General features: G+C 50.9%; 1 long non-coding RNA gene across 1 annotated transcript in view; it reads left to right on the top strand.

Moving 5' to 3' along the window:
• Window positions 1-5731, top strand: part of LOC104848150 — a 19905-nt gene that overhangs the window by 7543 nt on the left and 6631 nt on the right. The window contains exon 4 of the long non-coding RNA XR_002024702.2: window positions 3784-4783. This is a non-coding gene — a long non-coding RNA (uncharacterized LOC104848150). The remainder of the gene's footprint in view (window positions 1-3783; window positions 4784-5731) is intronic.

The raw sequence follows: 5731 nt of genomic DNA, 5'->3' as shown, positions 1-5731 counted from the left end.
TAAAAAAAAAAAAAAAAAAAAAGTAGTGAGCTGGAGGAGAGGCCTATGGTATTGGATAGGGGTGAGGAGTATGAACCCCAAAAGGCTCTGTTCTCTGACTACCTCTCTGTGCCTTTCATAATATTACAAGGTCACCATATCGCCTTTAAAATTACTTAAAAGACACCTTTTTAAAAAACTACAAATGTGTTTTTCTTCTTGGCAGTGTGTGAGGAGACAAATTATATCAGAAAGCCCAAGTTAAGGTACATGATAACCTGATTCTCCGTTTTGCATTCCACATACGATGGGGGGGGTGCTCGGGACAGAGCGCAGGGCTTCGTGCGTGCGAGGCCAACATTGTGATTCTTTTCTTCTTTGGTACTGGAGATCACACTCAGGACCTCGCACTTGTCAGACAGACACTGTGCCCTCACATTTGTGATTGTTATATCAAACCTAGCGCCTGCTAAGGGTACCATTGGTGTGTGGCAGATCTGGGGAAAGAGTAATCTGGTTTGACCCGATCCAGGGACCAAGCCTGGCCAAGGCGGAGGATGGGGGATGCAGGTCCTGACAGTGGCAGTAAATAAGACTCCAGCAGCCTCGGGAACAGCTTCCCTCCCTCCCTCCCTCCCTTTTCTCCTCGTGGAAGGATCCAGCACCCTGAAGAACAATACCCGGCGCTTCTCCAGTAGGGGTCCACTGGTAGGTTTCCAGTCCATGAACCCCGAAGTGACATACAAAACCCTGTGTGCCGATGCAGTGTGCTGGACAGAAGGTCCACAGCTCTATCGAAGGCCCAGGGGCTCCATGACCCACAAAGCCAAGATCACTGCTCTGAGGGCTGGCTTGGCCTCCTGCCCCGTGCCGCCCCATCCCAAACTCCAGGCCCAGTCCTTAGATCCCCTGCCACCCACAGTAGTCACTGCGTCCCCACATGGGTTTCCCCTTTGCCCAGGGAGGGAAGTGGTGAGGCCGGTCCCTAGGGTCTGGGCTAGTGCCAGCAGATAAAGGGCCTGAGGGATACGGAAGAACACACGAGTGTCCCTGTGGCCATGCCCATGGCCTCCTTGCATTGTCCCTGAGGTCTGGGATGGAAACGCTGTCACATCTTCATTCTAGGGATGGGGAAATTGAGGCCCAGAGAGGCATACGGAAGGCACACTCAGAGCTAGAGAGCATTCTGGGATGTGGACAGGTGTCCCCTCCTACTCCACCTGGCCCCATCTCCTGCCCCTGTCTAACCTGTGACACCCAGGTGTAGGAGCCAGGGCCCCTCTGTGGGGACCTCAGGCCTGTGCTCCTTTTCTGAGCACTGTCTTTCTAAGGAAAGGTCCAAAGACTTCCTTGGAGCCCTGAGTGTCCCCTTGCCACTGGCATCTCCCAGATCATCTACCTGGGCTGGCTGTGGCCATAGGTCAGGAGTAACCGCAAGGTCCTCTGATTCCTTCCGTTCCCCAGCCTCCCTCCCCCCACTGGCTCCAACCTGATTAATCCCCCGAAAACTGCCATGCCGCACGGACTAATCAGGCCCATGCCCCACGAACTGGCACTCAGAGACCCGGCAAATGGCTCTGCCTGTAGGAGTCCAGGGCTGGGCTGGGTTAGCCTCATCCTCAGACAAGCCCAGGTTAGCCCCAGACACGAGCAGACCAGGTCTTAGGGGGCAGAGGGGAGAAGATACAGGATGAAAGGGCAGGCTGCTCCACACCCCTCTGATTCACAGCTCTGCAACTGCCTAGCTGTGTGACTTGGAGCCGTCTGTCTCCCTCTCTGAGCCTGGCATTCAGGCTCCTGCATCATGAGGGTCTCACCTCCAGTGTTAGCTCTTCAGGGACCCTGTCCTTTGTGTCCCATCCAAACTGCCTATCACAACGGCCCAGGCCCTGCTGTCCAGGGGGAAAAGTATATCCATTATATGCATAAATTTATCCCAAGCTGTATTGACATAAAGGGTGCATAGCACCCAATTTTAAATGTTAGTAAAGTAGGCAATAGTCTTCTCATTAACTCTGTAAAGTGCACTGCATCTCAGAAAATACTTTCATTGATTTTTGCCCAACCCTGGTACCAGTAGCCAACTGGTGGTTGAAATGGATGGGCAAGGAATAGTGCAGGCAGGAATATTGGCTGATATTTTCATTTACCTGCTAAAAGGAAGTTGAAAATGAAACAATGAAAATGCAAATCAGAGCTTCACACACGCGTCCACAATGCTGAATTGCACAAGTTTTGAGCACTGGAAAAATATTGCCTTGATTTTGTTGTTCTTGTTGTTCTATGCAACAACTAGAGATACAGCACACTTGCAAGTCTCGCCTGTGTTACTAACATTTTCTCTATCATCTTCCTGAGATTAGGCAATCCACAAAGAACAAATTAGGCCCTGATTTATAGCCCTTGCCAATTGCTATGCTGTAAATACTCTGATTTCAAACTACTAGCATGATGTTGGGAGGTGGGTAGATACCATTGGACATTATCTCTGGCACTTAGATATAATAGATATAGATAACCTCAAGAATGTGGATAAGAGCAAAATATAGTAAAGCACTAAGAAATGGGGAATTATTTATGTACTGTTTTATTTAGCTATAAACATATGACTTAAATTTCAATAATCAGTTGTGTTATATAAAGTGTGTGTGTGTGTGTGTGCCTGTGTGCGTGCAAGTTGCTCGAGACTGAACTGAACCCAGGGTCCCATTTACACTAGCCCAATACTCTACCACTGAGCACAGCCCCAGCGCTGGTAAAGAATTTGACTGGCTTTTGTACCGGGCTCCTGGGAGGAGACTGCATCCTTTGGATTTCCAGAGCAATGGTTAATGTCTGTTATTCTGGGGTCCCTTGACCACAACCAAGTTTAGGCTAAGAGGTGACATGACTTGGAGGGGAGCTGGCTATGGGAAAGACAGGTGGCTAGGAGCTTGGGCTTTGAGTCCCTGAACTCCAGGCAGGAGCGAAGCTTGGACACAGGGCTCGGGCACACGGCCAGTGGTTCAATCACAGCTACATAAGGCGACTCCGGTCTGAACGTAGAGCACTAAGGTTCAGGGGAGCTTCCTGCTGTGCAGGGAGGGTGCCCAGCCCGTTTCCACAGGGAGAGGACACACAGCTCTGATTTGGGGACCCTCCAGCCTCACCCTGTGGGTCTCTCCTTTTGGCTTTCCTGGTTTGACCCTTTACAATAAAACTGGAAGCAAAAGGACAGCTTTTTCCTGAGCCCTGTGAACCATCCCAGCCAAACATCAACCATGAGGGGCATTACGGAAATCCTCAAATTTGTAGCCAATCAGTCACATGCAAGTGGCCTGGGGACCCTGGCCCTGCAGCTGGCATCTGGTAATCTAACCCTTCCCCTGTGCGGTCAGATGTAATTCTAGTGGGTCTCAAGCAGAAGTGGGTTGAACCGGCTTGTGTCAGGGTGCCTAGTTTAACCCCCACTCCCTGCAGTCCCTGCAAATGTAACCAGTTGTTCCTGTAGGGCTGAAATCAGCATCACCCTCAGCAAAGGTACAGAGGCAGACTTGCCACAGTGATGCAAAGGCCCTGAGGTAGGAGAGATCAGTGTGGCTGAAAAGCAGAGTGAGACAAAGCCAGAGGAGCTGGCTGAGGCAGGATTCCGTGGCATTGGGATTTGGGTCTCTATTCTGCATATCAAATGGTAACCGATTGCACCACTGAGCACCCAATTTGGTTCCATTTTCTGAGAAAACTGGGAATATGCCTAAAATGGCAAGCAGAGGGCTGACTTGATAGATTTAAATTTTGAACTCTATCTAATTTGGACATTTGCAGACTCTTCAGCCCCCAGGAATTTATCATGTGCACAAATTCAGATTTGCACCGCAGTGCTGCGCATAACTGAAGAAAAGTGCAGGGCATCCGCCCGGGAGGATGAGTTTAATAGATTTGTCGCATGCAGCCAGGGACACCTAGACAGCCTTTGGGAGGCACAAGAGAGATGTGAACCTGCTTGAAGAGAACTCTCCAGGCTGCAGGCCCTGGGAAAAGTGGGCCGACCGCATTGTGCATGTTCTCGATCATATGTCCAGAAAATGAATGGCACTGCACACGCATGATTGCAAGAAGTGGCGAACCGTTATATGTAGCACATAGCAGACTCTCACTAAACATTGTGTGAGTGACTCACTGACTGAATGAACAAGCGCCTTGTTGCTGGGTCGCAGAAATGAAGGTAGCAGAGAGTTTTGTGTCCTTTTAATCTTATAATGATCAACTGCTTTTCTTGTCTTTTCTTTTGCTTTCTTTTCTGCAGTATTAGGAATTGAACCTAGGACCTCCCCGCTGAGCCACATCCCCAACCTTTTTTTATTTTGAGATGGGGCTCCTTAGGTTGCTGAGTTGCCCGAGGTGGGCTTGAACTTGTGATGCTCCTGCCTCAGCCTCCCAAGTGGCTATGGGTACAGGAAGAAACCACCAGGCCAGCTCTGACTGTTTTCCATTTGCATGTGTTTTCTTTTCACTTTTATACTTTTAGCCAACAAAGTGTCGTTTACACACAAAGTCACTCATTTTAAGTAGTAGTTTGATGAGCTGCCAACACCAGCACAGTCCCAGTCCAGATCGTGTTCATGAGCCCTCAGATCTCCCTCCCTCTGGAGCCCAGCTCCACCTCCTCCTGGGCTTCCGTCCTGAGAAAGGAAGTTGGGCCTTGTAGAGTGGGAGACCCCTGGCTCCTCTGAGGGCTGACAAGCAGCATGTGTGCTCCTGAGAATGACCTGGTTTAATCCCCAGGCACCCTGCGTGGTATGAGGTGCCCCATTTTGGAAACCAGGTAAGAGCAGTTCAAAGAAGGAAAGGGTTTGCCTGAGATTACACAGCTCAGGGGAGGCAAGCTGGGACCGGAGCTCTTCCCTGTACTGAGCCATGGAAAAGCCTGGAGGTTCCGAAAGGTTCAGAGAGCAAGAGAGAAGGTGCCAGGCCACAGGGAATGTGTGTGTGCTGGACAAGGCATCCTGGCTCCCCCGGCCTCCCACCACCGGGGCATGGAGGGGCAGGGAAGACTGCTTTACAGGATCATCTCCTGGGTTCTATCTCCCCACCACACCTACAAGTTGGCCTAAGCCCCCAGGTAGAGCCAGACTGACTTAGGGAGAAAAGCAAATGAGCTCCCATGCACAGCCGCAGGGTGGACTGTTGGGCCTCAGAACTGGGAGGAAAGGAGCAGTCTCCAGAAGCCCGGCCCTGCCTCGCTGAGAACTGTTCCTTCTCTCTTCTTACACACCCTGGCCCCCTCCCCACCAATAAGACAGAGAGAATAATCCACTCTTTAAAACCCCTGCAGTTGCTACTGCTGGGCTCACAGTCACAAGACAGCAGCCTCTGGCTGTCCATAAACGTGAGAGACAGACAGATGTGGCCAATATCTGGAGACCAAGGTGGCCTGGTTGGTGCCTGGGGCTGGGAGGGTGTTCCAGGGGGAGGAGACCCACACATGTCACTCACCTGGACAGGGGCCACATCCGCCCCAACTGAGGCCCCAGTGCCCTGGCTGGGGTTTCCAGGGTTGGAGGCCTTTTGCAGGGGCGGTTGGGCGGGCACTGCCTGCCAGGAGGTTACTTCAAAGACTCCCCTAATCCCTGTGACATTTTCAGACATAGGAGTTTGCTTTTTTATGCTGTAGATCAAAGCCCAGAGCTTTATAAATAACCCTCATAAAAGCCAAGGGGCTTGTAAAGTTAAACAATAAGTCACAAAGAGTATGAGCCCTGGGGCAGGACAG

This window comes from Fukomys damarensis, unplaced genomic scaffold (assembly GCF_012274545.1).
Source record: "Fukomys damarensis isolate Sample0158 unplaced genomic scaffold, DMR_v1.0_HiC HiC_scaffold_12, whole genome shotgun sequence".
NCBI classification, from domain to species: domain Eukaryota; kingdom Metazoa; phylum Chordata; class Mammalia; order Rodentia; family Bathyergidae; genus Fukomys; species Fukomys damarensis.
This window is presented reverse-complemented; position numbering and strand designations above follow the sequence as displayed.